At 40.8% G+C, this 15,668-nt stretch overlaps 1 long non-coding RNA gene across 1 annotated transcript; it reads right to left on the bottom strand.

The window, feature by feature from the left end:
* Positions 1-927: 927 nt before the first annotated feature.
* On the bottom strand, positions 928-11,224 carry LOC308482623. The gene is made up of 2 exons (XR_013989359.1): positions 7,303-11,224; positions 928-7,158 (listed from the first exon to the last, which is right to left on the bottom strand). It is a non-coding gene; the product is annotated as an uncharacterized lncRNA (long non-coding RNA).
* Between the last annotated feature and the right edge of the window lie 4,444 nt (positions 11,225-15,668).

Genomic DNA, 15,668 nt, shown 5'->3' with positions numbered 1-15,668 from the left:
GGAAATTCGTCTTGCGAAGCAACTCAAAAAATGAAAAACTCTTTCGTCTTGCGAGTTTTTCGTCTTGCGAGTTTTTCGTCTTGCGAGGTGCCACTGTATTCTGTAGCAGCTACTTATTCCTTACAGGCAGCTATTCCCCACCCCGTTATGCTTTGTGCTTTTGTGTTGAGGGATTCTTCACATATTTTCAGGCAGAACAAAGGACTAGCGAGGGATAATCTTGAGTTGCTTATGATCCTATTGGGGTGGCAGCATAGGGAATTTACCAGATAGTTTCCAACTGAATCCTTAGCTGTGTGTTGTCCTCCCTTTGGAGTTAACTGAGATGCACTCCAGTCTAAACATCTGGACCAAAGAAGACCAGTTTATGTACAAAAGTAAGAGGGAGACAACTGACAAAAGGGGGAGATGTGTCTATTGTTTGCTTAGCTTGTGAGAAGCTGGTTCATTAGAGGTGATTATGAGTTTCGTTCATGAGTTATGCTCTTTCGGGTGAAGTTTTTGGTGTGTTTGCAACTCTGCCCTCTTAAATTTGCTTTCTGCATGTCTGTCCCTTTGGAAGTCAACAACTGGGAAGAGTGCAGGAGTGGCCCAACCACTCTAAGGAGCCTTTCCTTTCCATGGCCCAAGGCTGCCTGTTTCCCCAAGTAGCAGGGAACATCCTAATTCAGCCTTCTCTAATCCAGTGCCATCCTCGCAACTGTTTTGACCTACACTCCCATCATCCTTGACTATCTACCACAGGGTGATGTTTGAAAGTTTAAAAATCTGGAGGGCATCAGGTTGGAGAGGGTTGCTAATTGTTCTGAGAGGCTGTCCTTGCCCTGTCCGTGTTTATAATAGTGAAATTCTAGTGCACCTTACTAAGGAACAAAATTCCATACAGTGAATCTTGTGAGGAGCAATCTTATTTTGATTTCGCTAACATTTAAAATAAATAAATAAATGCAAGGTTCTTGTTGAAAGAGAAACTGAAAACATAATTTATAATGTATTCCTAAGGAGGATATCTTAGTCTTCTTGCTTGTGAGCTGCTGCACAGGAAATATTTAGGGTGAGATGCTGCTACTGCTATGTATTGCATTGTTAAAGCACACTTAATTGCAGACTACAGTCACTCAAACCAGCATTGACAAAAAGCTGTTGGGTACATGTAGTTGAACAGAGGGGCAGCGTCTGATTGGGAAGTGACTAGTAATGAGTTGCATACACGGGTACTGTATTGACAGTCACTGCAGAGCAATTAAGTCAGTGCAATTTTAGGTACCTAATATTTGGTTTTGAGCTTTTCTAGAAGAACTTGCAGCTGATGAGTTAGTACAGTAGGACTAACTGGTCTCATTTGCCAGCCTTGGGATCCTACAGTTAGCTACACAAGGAAAAGCTTCTCTGTCTACCATCATGGCCATGTCTGTAGAATCATTTTGCCAACTTGGATCTTGGAACCAACTAGATGTTGTGACAGCAGACCTGTGTGCTGGAATTGGATTGCTGCCTCATAAAGCAGTGTTGTAGCAGTGACTTAAAGCTGGTGGGAGTGAGGGCGGAAAGTAACCTGCCCCCACCTTTTCTCCCCTCTTCACCTCTCTCTCTCTCTCTGTATTTCTCCTAGGGAGAAGCAATTTCAAGGAGAAAGGCATTGGAAAAAGGGTCCGTTTTCTACTTGTGGCACTACCATTTCTAGTTTTGGTCCCTTAAAGACTAGGGTGCAGGTTCTGTTTATTCCACTGGACCCTGCACAGAATAATATCCAATCCTTGGTTTTGAGTTTAGCATATGTTGCCTGCACTACCAATGATGGCTTGATCTGTGGCTTTGGTTGCATAGCAACTATTTATGCTTCATTTTGATTGTGAAGTAAGCCTTAGTTAGCATCGTGCAATAGGTGTGCTTCTGGATGTAGATCAAAACTACTTGTTTATCTTATGCAAACTCTGCTTTATGTTCAGTTTGGAAAGAGCAATCAAAGCCTGTTGAAAATCTGATTGGAATCACCTCTGAGATCCTGGTTTAAAATACAGTTATAATCAATTTTATCTTCACAATTTTAAAAGTTAAGTGGAGAGAATATGAGCCACATTCTGCAAAGATTGGGATGTATATCAGAATCCTTAAAGAGACAGCCAGTGGGACAAATAGGAATATTTATTTATTTGTTACCGTTTCTCTCCTCGATACTTTTGTCAATATAAAGCTTCTGAAAGCATGGAGCCTGCATTTGTTGCACATAATGCAGTATGCAATAACAAAAATAAGTGCCAAGAGTTCTCTTTATACGCAGGTATTGTGGATCTCATCCGTTAAAGCACAGGGATGTTTAAGACCTTGAGCTGCAAAAAGAATGGTGGAATTCTTTAGTAAAGAAACTTTGCACATCTTAGAACTGTTCAAATCAAAGTTCTGCAGGGTCTTATTATTTTGTCTTAATTTATACTCCAAAACTGCCTCAGAAAACATCGCTGCCTGTAGGGCATATGGGCACTCTACTGCCCCATTGGTATTCTAGTGCCATGCATTTAAATAGTAAATGGCAGCTGACCATTTTTATTTTTAACTTCATATAAATATTTATAAGTGTGAACTTGATCCATTCCCTGTGGGTGTATTTGGACTCATGGGAAGGCATCATCATAGGTCTCATTGCAGCCTGCTTCTCTCCATCTCCTTTCCATGTGCTCTGCAGCATGCCAGCAGTCGCTCTTAATGACAGCCTGTTACTCACAATGAGTATTTCATGGCCAGGGCCCTTAGAAGAAGAGAGATGTGGCTGGATGTGTATGTGAGAGCTGCATACAGGACTCTCATTGCAAGTTATGGCTGAGAGCAGCAGTCCACATACCCCAAGGAAGAGTGAAAAAGAAGAGAGTCCTTTGTTGATCCCCGTGTCAGTCCCCTCCTGAATCTGCAGCTCTTTCCACTGGGCAACAGATCATGTCCAGTGCAATTTATTTTAACTGATTTTGCTTACAGAAGGAAAGTTGCACATCTCAGGTTCTGTAACCCTAAATGTGAGTTACCATAAAGGGGCAAGAAGTACTGATCAACTATAAGATTCATGGACCTCATGATGAGTATACATCATTGTGCTTCTCCGCTAGCCTGATTGTTAGACATTAAAAATGCTTCCGAAGCGTTCTGGCATATTTGGAGATGGGGTCGTGTCTTGTTTTTATTTATTTTATTTATTTATTGGCCTTGGTATTCTACTGCAATATCAGTAGGAGCAGAAATGAGGAACTGAAAAGAACTGCAATTTGTTCTTAATCCTAAATTAGCCTGTTATTAACTTGTTAACATTATGAAATTGTCAACATTTAAAATAGTTTTGAGGTATTTTTCTTCTAAAGAAGCCTCAATAGTAAACAGGAAGGTAGGATTTTTAACTGTTACTTAACTTATTTTATCAAGTGCTCTATATCCAACTGTAAAGGACAGGTGTAAAAGTACACCTTAAATTACAAATGTTTTACTTGCTGTGGGTGCAGTCCAGAGTCATTAAAGTCGGTCTTCCGTTTGACCATCAACTTGATATGCATAGGATTTTAATGTTGTGGTCTTTGCCTTTTTATTGTAAAATCATACTGACTGATTTTAAAGTCTTGGTTGGTTTTGAAAGTTTGTTAACTAGGAATGAAAGTGTAGCTGCCCCTTCTGAGTCCATACCTAACATACACTAGATTCTCCAAATAAAACATTCCTCATGCTCTTTGTTAGAATTCACCATTTTAATACTGCTTTGGCTGATGTAACTATTTAGTGTGTTTGAATCACCTGGGGCAAACTAGGCAATGCCAGTTATCATTGGCATTTAACGCTGCAATCCCATACGCCCTTACCGGGGAGTAAGCCCTGTTGAACACTGTGGGGCTTACACCTGAGTTGACATGCACAGAATTGCACTGTAAGTATTCTTGCTGGATAGTTAATGTGTTAAGTGGGTATTTCTCTATAAGGCGGCCTGTGGGTTCCCTTTAATACTCTTAGTAACACAAAAAGGAACAGTTACTTAGCTTAACAGGAAGAAGATTGCGGAGTGGCATTTTTTCTTCTGTTATTTCTTTAGAAGCTAGCAGAAGGCCCATCATTACAGTGGTGGTGTGTGTGTGAAAGTAGGCTTTGCATATTCCAAAGGGTGCAGAGCACATAGATGTTGAATCCTGCCAGGAATACAGTGTGCAGGACACCCAGAAGAGAGGTTTTGGTGTTACTGTGCCATTATCCCCAAGTGAAGAGGCTGATGCTCTTCTACTTCTCTGTTCCAGCTGCCATCCAGACCCTCTGAGTCTCCATCACTTACCAACCCCTCTGCAAAAAAAGGGGAGAGGGCAAGACCCCTTCCATTTCCATTAACCCAGTTGTGTTATATCTAGTTTGTTAATCATCTGAGACTAAAAAGTGGTTGGATATAAATAAACTGAAAAGCTATAGTTAGCTGTACAGTGTAAAAATGAAATTCAGCATTCTGCTCCATATCATGTTTTGATTTCAACTGCACTGAAGTAAAAATTACTAGTGTTATGTCATAGCTTGAATTTTTACTATTAACTATAGCAAAATAAAACAACCAACAGGCTAAAGCAGGAATTTCCAGCTTTTGCTTCTCAGGAAAAGCAGAACGATTGCTTAACATGTGTGCAAAGACAACCTTTGCTTACCCTGTGTGGTACAATCAGTTGTGTTTTTGTTCTGCTTGATACCAAGAGCCTTGTTCTATTCTTTAAAGGTGCTATTTTGACATAACTATTGAATTCTTTAACACTGTGCTTGAAAAAATCGAATTGATCCTTTACTTGAATGTTAGCTATCAATTGATGGTGAGTGGTTGCTCCTTTGTTCTTTCTTAGTTGAGGTCAGGGAAATTGTCCATATTTAAGGTACAACTTTTCTCTGTGAACAGCCTGTATACTGTCCATACTTACACCCTTCATGAAATAAAATAACTGTCCTTCACTGAACAATAGGCTTTTTTATCTAAGTATTGCTGTAAAATGTTGAAGTTTTCAATTTACATGGGGACTCTTTCCTCATGTATCTCATTCCTGTGAAATAGTTTTCTTGAGTTGCATCCAGTTCCCAGGAGGTGTCAGATAAGTACGAAACATTTACCTGATTGATTCTTTTTTTTAAAAAAGTTACTTTGAATGCACTGTACCTTCCTCCTGTAGGCTTTTGAGAAGTCCTATACCATTTCACTAACTATTAATCATGGAAAGTTAAGCTGCCCATCCCCAAATACAGTGAAGGTAGGGTATTAAAGAGAGGCAAATTGAATGTTTGTGAAGTTTTCTGAACTTAATCAATGGGGGAAGGAACATGCCCAGAGCAGTTTCAGGCAGGTTGATTTTGGTGGCAAAATTATTCCCCACCTGCTTCCCCCGTTTGCATAATGGCCCCACTCTGGATTGAAGCCAACTGTGGCTGCTCTTCTTAAAAAGGAGAAAGGGCAGGCCAACAATGACTTGTCTCTTTTGGAGGAAGTTGAGTGGAAGTTGTGCCTGTTATGCCTAGTTGAGGAAGGGGGAGGCTTTTGTAGAGGTAAGATAAAAGCAGGCAGCAATACTTTAGGTTCCCTTCCCAATTTTGGTGACAGTGGAGAAATATGAATATAATCTTCCATGCCATTTATGATCTCCCTGGGTAGGCTTGGTGTGGGGAAAACCTTTCAGTCATTCATTATTATTATTTTTAACCAGATGTCATAACCATCGGGGTGAAAAACACAATACAGTTAAATCGATTGCTTCTTTGTCCTCAGGTTGTCCTTGCAATTTCACTGCATCAAGGCAAGGCTGCTATTTTAGTAGCTTTCTTATCATTGCCTGATAAGGGAGAGAAAGAAAAAGAACGTAACATGGATCAATAATTTGTTCATGTGTTCTGAACCCTCTTAGTGGAGCCTCTCATTTATTGACACCTCTCTGACTAAGTTTTTTGTTTTGTTTTTGCACTGGGATTTGAAACTTTGTTTTTATCAATAATAATTATACTGTAGTTTGTCTTCTTCAAGCACAGATCCATTCCTGGCTGCCACAGGAAACCCCACCAGTTGGAGGCTGCTTCATATTTTGGCAGGATGTTTCCCATCAGATCTGTATTTCTTCAGTGTAGGTTTGGTTTGCTCTATGCCAGGGGTAGGCAATCACCTTCTAAATCCGGCCTGCAGACGGTCCGGGAATCAGCATGTTTTTACATGAGTAGAATGTGTCCTTTCATTTAAAATGCACCTCTGGGTTATTTGTGGGGCATAGGAATTTGTTCATATTTTTTTTTCAAAACTTGGTCCGGCCCACCACATGGTCTGAGGGACAATGGACAGGCCCACGGCTGAAAAAGGTTGCTGACCCCTGCGCTATGCTGTAAGGCTGCCTGCTATTCTGAGCTACATATTTGCATCCATCCAACCATTGGATACAAAAATGAAATGTCCTCAGACTTTTCTAGTATTCAGGATGTCATAGCAAAAAGACAGACTGTGTGGTTTAATTTTTTTTTATAGAGAATATGGGCCCAATTTAATGATAAATACATGCATGTAACAAACCTCCAATAGATCTCCACCCTCACCCATTTTCAGGGGGAAAAGTTTTGGTAGGGCTTAACATCTTCCCTACCTATCATTTATCTGCCTTTCCAATTCTCCTCTCCGCCAGGCAGCTGTGTATTTGGGGGGGGGGGTATTGAGTGTTTGCATGTGTTTTAAATGCAGCATCTAATTCAACCCTCTCTTTTCCAATTGGAACTTAAGATGTTTATTCAACTTTAGAAAGACCTACTTACATTATCTTTATAAGCTAATGCCAACTTATAGCAAATTCAGGTAAATCTCTTGTTTCCTATACAAATCCATAGTGGGCAAAACTATGACAAGAACTGTATGCAAGAGGAAGTTAGTAAACCATAACCACCTCTCCACCTTCTTGTTCAGCTCAGCTATGCAACTTTTGTTTGTATGCTCTTCTGAAAGGACTATGCAGACAAAAGAGAGCAACAACCTCTAACTTCTCTGTAAATACCTGTGCTAAGAAATGCCTTCTGCCTCACCTCATTTGGCTATTTAGCATCTCCAGTCAAAGTGATTAGTCCAGATTTGGAAGGGAGTTGGTTTCTTGTTTCTGCTGAAATGCGTTCAGAAATGCAGGGGGCGGGCAGGCATACTGGCTAGTGGGTTTTTTTTACAGATAGGTAGCCGTGTTGGTCTGCCATAGTCAAAATAAAAAAAATCCTTCCAGTAGCACCTTTAAGACCAACTAAGTTAGTTCTTGGTATGAGCTTTCGTGTGCAAGCACACTTCTTCAGATACACTGAGTGGGTTTTTTGTGTGTGTTCCATTTACCTCTGAGCAAGTATTTCATGTCATTTGTCGTGTTTGAGCTGCTTCACTGTTTCACTTAGCACAAATGAAACTAATTGTTTTTTGTGGTCTCTTGTTAATCCAAAAATTGCCTTCCAGAGAAAGTTGTATGCATATAAGCTTTGTTGAAATAAATGGGAGAGCTCTGTTTTTAACCCTGTATTTATAGCAACATTTGTTTCAACAGGACTTCAGTGCAGCTAATTTTCTGTGGATTGTGCTCACAGCTTTCTTTCAATGAGCTCAAAGAGAACTTAGATTTAAATATCATGTTTCTCTTCTTAATTGAAAAATGCATTAGATACTAGGATTTTGAATGTAGTTTGACTCTGTATAGCCAAGCCAAAAGGTAATTATACATTTCTTGTTCTTCCGACACATCCACAGTGTGTGTTAACAGAAATGCAGGTTATTTAAGGAAACATACAATTTTTGTACTTTGTCAAAGTGGCCTTTTTAGAGGAAGCACACAGTACATTGATTAATGTTGTGTAGCTGTATAATTTCAGAGGAACTTTTTTCGTATTGTATTGACAGAATTTATATACATTTTTCAAAATAGTATGCTCTTTTGTTTAGAAGTGTGTAGACATAATGGGCAAAATCCAAAATACTCCATTCCATAATTCCCATCATTATATATTTTGCTTGGCTCTGTATATGTTGTGGGCAACCCCACAGTCCTCAAAGGCATGTGTATTCTCTAAAGACTATTCCCTAGTAGTGAAGGGAATGGACCAGCTCCTTCCTCCCATGCAATATGAGACTTACAAAGTATCAGGGCTGTTGGATGTCTATGAGAATGCTGTTAACTCCATCCACTTAGTTTGTATATTCACAATATTAAGGTAGTGAACTGTAGACATGAAGTGCAGCTTTAAGACCCTAGATGTACAGAACAATCTCGTAAATGTATGCTATCTTCCATTGGGGGAAGAAGAGAGATTCATAGCTTCAGAGTTGTCAGACGCAAGCAATTTGCAAAAATAAGAAGTTATCACTACACATAACCAGCCTGGGGGATGCAGGCCACTCCCAGCTTTTGAGACTCCTGGCCATAAAAATAAAATAAAATGATGATACACAAAAACAAAATAAGGCACCAGAAATAGGAATTGAGTATAATGGAGGGGGGGGGTGTATTTAACAAATGTTTTTCTATCCTTTTTAAAATTCATGATACTTGGTTCTTGATGTTTATGGCTGACCTGCTGAATTTCCAAAAACTTTATTTTTCTTGCCATAGCTGCTGCTTGTAATTGCCATCTTGACAGTTAACATGAAAAATCCAGAAATTTTAATGGTATGAGAATTGGAATCAGACAAAATTATCTATGCATATATTCTGGTGGTTAGTGCTCAGTTTGCTTTCGTCTATGGATTCTACTAGATAGCATTAGGGGAAATGTTGGCAAACTGAATAATTGGAAGAGTCATACAAGAATAGGTTTCTGGGTTGGATTTTAAAATGGGATGTAAATGTCCCTTAAGTTATTTATGCAGTTCCACTGGAGTGTTTGCAATGCTAAGTAAGGCCTGTAGATTGCCAAAAATAATAGCAGTAATAATATTAATACCCTTGATGTTGTTGATGCTAATTCACAATTCTCTGCAAACCATAAGGGGAGTCAGTGTTTACTAGTGGACCTCCAAGATCACTTTTGTTTTGTCAGCTCGGTCAACTGGGTTTGTTCAGATATCATATGTCTCCACAAGACTCTCCAGGGAACCCCCTCCTGTGCTGAATAGATGGCGCAGAAGATGAAACCAAACCAAGATGTGCAGATATGGCTAGAAACTACATTGAAAGCTATTGTGTGGAGTCAGTCCTGAGCTAGCAGGCCCAGTGCTCCAGACTTGGACCTGTAGCAACTTTCCCATCTTGGGCTCAGTTGTTTTTTTCTAGCCTCTCTAGCCAACATTCCACCTTACCACATCTGCATCTACATACAAAGCCAAGCAGAAGAAGCTTCTTTTTTTAAAAAAAAATGTTTTAAAAAAGTTAGTGGCATGCTGCTGGCTGTGTTTTTTATTCCTTGCTTACCCTTTGTATTTCAGCTATCAGTCAGTGCTGGTGAGTATAATATATTTACTCTGCTGTCGGTGTCCCCCGGCTCCCTCAGTCATGGGACAGAGCCCATTCCCATGGCTGCTCTTCCCATGAATGACAAAGTGATTTTAAGCTTCCAGCAGGTTCTTGGTAAACTCATATGGCATCTGAACAAATCCATCGTTAAGTGTGCATGGCTTGTTTTTTCCTGATTTTGTTGTGTAAGGGATCCCGCATCTCTTGCTAGTTGGGGAGGGGGTTTAATTTTTTTTTTTAATGTAAGAACAGCTGAAGTTGGGCTAATTTGAATGTTAAGCATGCTAACTTGTACGGTTATGTTTGAAGAAAGAAAAACGTGCAATTCTGAAGGCACTTTGTGATCAGTTTATGAAAAATGGGCTTTGCAATGGAACATATGATATTAATGCGTAATTAATAAGTAGTGTTGTCTTTGCTATCTGTATATCCTTCTCAAGTGTTTTGTCTATGCCTCTTTTTAAAAAAAGTTGTGCTTCTGAGAAATCTTGTTCAACTTTGTTAATTAGCTAAGAAAAAACAGTGGCTGTGATTCAATGTGATGCGCACACGTAACACTTAAGTACAGGGGTTTCCCCCATTCTTTGACCAGTGGAATTCTTTGCTCCCAGTGGGAAATTGCCTTATACTCGTAATGTGTTTCTCTTCCTAGAATAAATATAGATGTAACATTTGAACTGAGATCACAAAAGGTCTTTCACCTGTATCTTAATCTTATCTAAAGCAAAACTACAAATATTTCATGAACAGCTGCAGTATTGCTACAGTGAATTTGTGGGTAAGAAAGGAGTGTGTTGGTGACATCTCAACTACTAGCCAATTGGCACTGTTCACCTAGGACTTTTCTGTGTGCACCTGCCCTGGGATGGGAAAAGTTTTATGCTTGGATTGTTCGGATGCTCCCAACCCTCCTCTTCCATAAAAAGAGCCATGTTGGATTAGGCCAAAGGCCCATCTAATCCAGCAGCCTGTTCTCACAGTGGCCACCCAATGAGAAATCTGTAAGCAGGACATGAGTGTGATGCACTCTCCTACCTGTGTACCCTTGCAACTGGTATTCAGAGCAATACTGCCTCCAACAGTGGAGATAGAATATAGCCATCAGGGCTAGTAGCCATCGATAGCCTTAAATTGATATACACACACGCTCATTGCTCTGCAAAGTTTACGTCAGCCTTCAGTCATCAAAGAGAATCCGGTCTGTGAATCAGAGTTTATGGGGTGATGGACCATGCTAAATATCTGAGTTTGTTTGCTTTAGGATCATTTTCACATGTCCTTTGTCCATCAGTCTGTTTTCATGGATAGCCTTGCATGGCAGGCATTTAAAAATTACAATTCCTTCATTCTCGTTGGTAATACTTTTGAGGTTTACATATTCTAAAGATGCAAAAAAGGGATACAAAACAGTTCTTGGATTAAGTAGCACTTTGTTTACATGTTCAGTATAAAGTTGGGCAAGTAAGGGTCTTTTATTTTTTATTTTAATTTAAAGCACATAGATTGTGCTCCAGGGGCTTTGTAGCCACTGTGTGTAAATTTGGTGTAATGATGTTTTAAGGACAGGTGAAAGTGTGTGATATTTTTTAATGTAGTTTGTATTGACCGGGTTTTATAAAATGTAAGAAAAAGAGTGTTGTATTTTGACCTGAAATCTGTGTACGGTAAAGTCACTTTGCTTTATGTATTGGAGGTTTGTTGAAAACTTGAACTATTTTATAGAAGGGTGCAGACCAAAATTGAATTGTCTTAAAGTTGAACTAACCAAATAAACATTTTATGGTTTGCGTACATTTATTGCCTCTTGCATTAAATATTTTCTTTCTTTTACTAAAAAAAAAAATACAGTTGAAAATAGTCTTGAAATGAAGCTGAAGTTATGTAGAGAGCCACCCTGATCATGGAAAGAGGGGTTGTAGAATCAATTTGGTACAGAGATGGCCAGCATCTGTCTTCTTAGAGACAAGTTTTGATATTTTCAATTACTTGCTCTGGGAAACGGAAGTGTGCTTTGCCTCTCAATCTCCTAAAGCAGGACTGGGGAACCTGTGGCCTTCCAGGTGTTAATAGATTCAAGCTCCCATTGGCATCAGCCATCATGGCTAATAGTGGTGGGAGTTGGAGTCCAGCAACATCTGGAGGGCTACAGCTTCCCCAACCTGTCCTAAAACCTATATAATCAAGTCAGCACCACTAATTATAGGTATGTCATGGTGGCCACAGCGTTACATAGAAAACTTGCAGATTAATCAATTTATAAACAGCAGCCCTGCAGTCAGTTGACAGCCTGAATTCAAACCCTATCAAATGCAACCTTTCCTTTGTGGGTAAAGATGGGGAAATGGTCAATAACCATTTAAGAGCAAAAAACTGCTGCACTTAACAGTAGCAACCAACATTTATCCATCAGGATGCTTTTTATCAGCAGGAAAGGCTGAACATTATATCTTGGAAAAAGGGTAAGAGTCCGTTCCCTAGAGCTCAAATTCCCACTGACCCAGCTTTCCTGTTACAGTACAGCTGAATTATTTTAGGAAAATGGAGTGTGGCCGTGTCTTGCTTACACTTGTAAGCAAAATAAAGGTTTTACCCCTCAAACCAAGTTCCTGAAATAACCTGTGTGAAGCAGCATTGATATGCAGGATATTCGATAAAATTACGACACGAATGTTTAGTGCTGATTTCCACTGATATCTCAACTCTCCATACACACACAATTTGAGACATACAGTACTGTTGCTTTGTGTGTTCACAGTTGTGTGTGCATTGGTGAGGGAAAGAAGTTACAGTGGCCCAAAGGGTCGGTGCATCTGGCTGTTTACCAGACCGTTTGGTTGTACGAGCCAACCCAGGGAAAACTGGGGCAGGATTGGTGCGTTGCAGAGGGTTGGATTAGATGACCCTTAGGGTCTCTTCCGATGCTACAATTCTATGATTCTCCATCCCACAAAGATCCTTGCTTCTTGAACAGGAACCTTCTGTCACCCCACTTCACAGGAAATTACAGGAGTGGTGAGCTGTGTGCGTTCACATGATACCAGAAATATTTAAATCTGGGCATTCTCAGAGTGTATATCTCTTACTATTCTTTTGTTATTATTTCCTGTGATCCAGAACCAATCCTGAATTTTTTTGCATAGCAGTTAAAGCAATTAAAAAATGTTGTGGCAATTAAGACCATAAAAAGACACTGCCTTTTCTTCCATTACTGTGCTTTGATCTATGAACTGGGGCCTATTGATTCCACCTCCTCAAGATGGCACCAGAGCTCAGCATCACTGAATGCAAACCTGGGACCCAAGCAGCCATTACTCTGCTGTAGAAATGAGATGAGAATAATCTGGGGATTACATGTGGATTTTGAATAGATAGGGTTGTTTGGCATGTCAGGTGTTTAGCAGGAAGTTTCCTTTCAATGAATGGTTAGTGCAGGGGTAGCCAACATGTGCCCTCCAAATGAAGTTGGCCTACAGGTCCTGTCAGACCAGACCTTTGGCCATGTTGGCTGAGGCTGATGGGAGTTGGAGTCCAACAACACATAGAGTCCACTGCATTGGCCTCGCCTGGGGTAGTGTACACCTGTGAGATCTCGGTCAGCAACTGATTTTGCCTGTGGCTTGCTTTGACAAGGCAGTGGAAGCTTGCAGAACATGGCCCTTTGCCCAGCCTCAGAGTGGTCTGCCACCAGGTGGCATTGCCACAGAAGTTGCTCTACCATGCTTACCTTTTGCTTCTCAATTTAGAAATGATGGCTAGGGGACCACATGCACAATTCTGGTGGCTGGTGTGGCCCAAGAAGCTCCCCACATTGATATTTGTGGAAGCACGAAGACTCATGGTAGTAATTACCCCTGAACACCTTTCAAGCATTCAGATGTCCCAGATATCAGGAACCATGTTTCCAAGGCCTCTTATTTCCAGTTACAAAAAGTTTTCATGGAATTTGAGGGTTAAAATATTACATTGTTTGCCACGTGTTCATTCTGCACATGTGTGAGCAATTGGTATCTGTTTCCACCTGTAAAATGTGTGGCTAGTTGAGTAAGAATGTGGAGGTACAAATGCTGGAGGGACAGACTGCATAAGAATTATGATGCAGTTGGTTTCAGCCAATGATGTACACATACTGAAGTCTGCCTAGATCTCCATATTTGGGATCTCCAGAGACTCCGGGTTCTTTCAAATTAAATCTTTTTGCAATCAAAATCTAAACAACAAAACAAAATAATGGTAATTGAATGGTGGTGACAGACCTTTTTGTAATGCAATGGAACTGTTAAATGTGCATGCTTTCTCCTTAAAACAAATGCATCTCGAAAAAAACAACAAATGCCTCTGAATGCTGCAAAGGTGTGTCCTAATTGGAATATAGGAAACTGCTTAATACCAAGGCAGTCAATTTTTTGCACGTAGCTCAGCATTGCCAACACTGACTGCCAGTGGCTCTCCAAGGTTTCACACAGGACTCTTTTCCCAACCCTACATGGAGACTGAAACCTTTTGCATGCAGAGCATGTATGTACCACTGAGCTTCCACCACACCTTAGACTATGCACCTGTCATTTGCCCAGATCACCAGGCACTAGTTAAAAGCATAGCCGCCCTCTTCCCTTTGGGCAAAAGCAACCATTTTGTCCATAACATATGAGCTGAAAGTTGCACGACACGGACAAGCTTGAAGGAATGTGATGTGCCCATGAAGAGCTTTGTGAAACCGCTGGTGTGGAAATTGCCCGTGGGTCGTGATGGAGAAATGGTTTCTCCCTCTTTCCTCCGCCCCTCTCGCCTTCTCTGCCTCTCCAGACAAGTGAAGAAGAAATGTGAATGAAGGGGATGAATGGAAAGAAACGAGGCAAAGCTCCTTTTGACATGAATGAGAGAGACTTGGGAGTTGTCTAAGGACAGGCAAGCTGCGTCTGAGCTTCCTTTCAACATGTGAGGAAGTGGGCCACAGTCTTCTGCACGTGGAGTTGCTGCAGCTAGAGCGATGCACTCCCTGTAGCCCAGATCCTCATTCTGACAGGATTTAGCATTTCAAAGCACAGTGTTGAATTGCAAGTCCCGCCAGAGGCTTAAAAATAGCTTTATGGTTATTTATAGAAGCCACACAGCTATTCTGCTTGGGTATCCTGATAGGGATTCCATGGCAGGGAGTGGGGGAGAAACCCTTTCCCCCCCTCCCCTTCTCTCAGTCCCAACAGCCTGTATAGGAAATGATGGGGCGGTTTTGAGGTTTTGGCTTGTGCATCTTCTCAGCATCTTTTTAGACAGAGGACTGCAGGTCAGAGACAGTGAGGGGTAAACTCTTTGGCCTTCCTTTCACTTAGGTCTTGTGAAATTCCTCCGAAAGAGAGGCTGCCAAAACCATAATCTTCTAACATTTTCTCAGTGAGGTGTCCCTTTTGTAAATGGATGCGCTCTACTTACAAGGTCTCATTCACAAAGAGGTCTCATTCACAAACAGGTGACAAATTTCCTTCTTATTTTTAGTCAAAGTCTTTATACATCCCTTCTCCCCCATAAGCCCTTCTCTGTGTGCCACCCCACACCCAATATGTTTGGAAGGTGGCAACAATAAAACAGACCTGTTCTGTGGTAGCCCCACGCGGATGGAATGCTCTTCCGGGGAAGGTCGTCTGGCAATGACTTTTGCCATCCATCTGGCTAGGATATTTTTGTTCTTACTTAGCTAGTGCACAGATCCGACACTGATGGCAACCCTTTGGCATCCACTGCCTGAGGAGACATCTTTATGTTACTTCTAAAGCCCCAAACTGGGAGAGAGGCTGCAGAACACGTTACTTCTCGGGGCATATACAGGAAGTTTGGAGCAAGCACAGCTGGCTAGGATGTTACACTATTTCTGTGGAAATTAGCTCATTATTTGGCTGTTGATTATCTTTTCCTGGGATCTGACCAATGCTTAAATTGCATTATTTCATTTTTTAAAGGGGGGGACATTGATTTTCTTTTTTATTAAATCGCACATACACAAAAACAGTGAGTGAGAAGTTATGCACCCCTTTCCTTTGGGGTCCAATAATAGCAACAATGATCAAGTTTGTAGTTCCGTGTGTGTGTGTGTGTGTGTGTGTGTGTGTGTGTTCCCCACCTCCACTCCATTCCATGTTCTTCCTTTGATCATCTTGAAAGAGAAAAGGACAAAAACTCGATGATGAAATGATCACTAGAGCAGAAATGTCAGCATGTCCCTGGCTCCTTTTTTAAACT

This window comes from Podarcis pityusensis (genome assembly GCF_964106645.2).
Source record: "Podarcis pityusensis genome assembly, chromosome: 8".
Taxonomy (NCBI): Eukaryota; Metazoa; Chordata; class Lepidosauria; order Squamata; family Lacertidae; genus Podarcis; species Podarcis pityusensis.
This window is presented reverse-complemented; position numbering and strand designations above follow the sequence as displayed.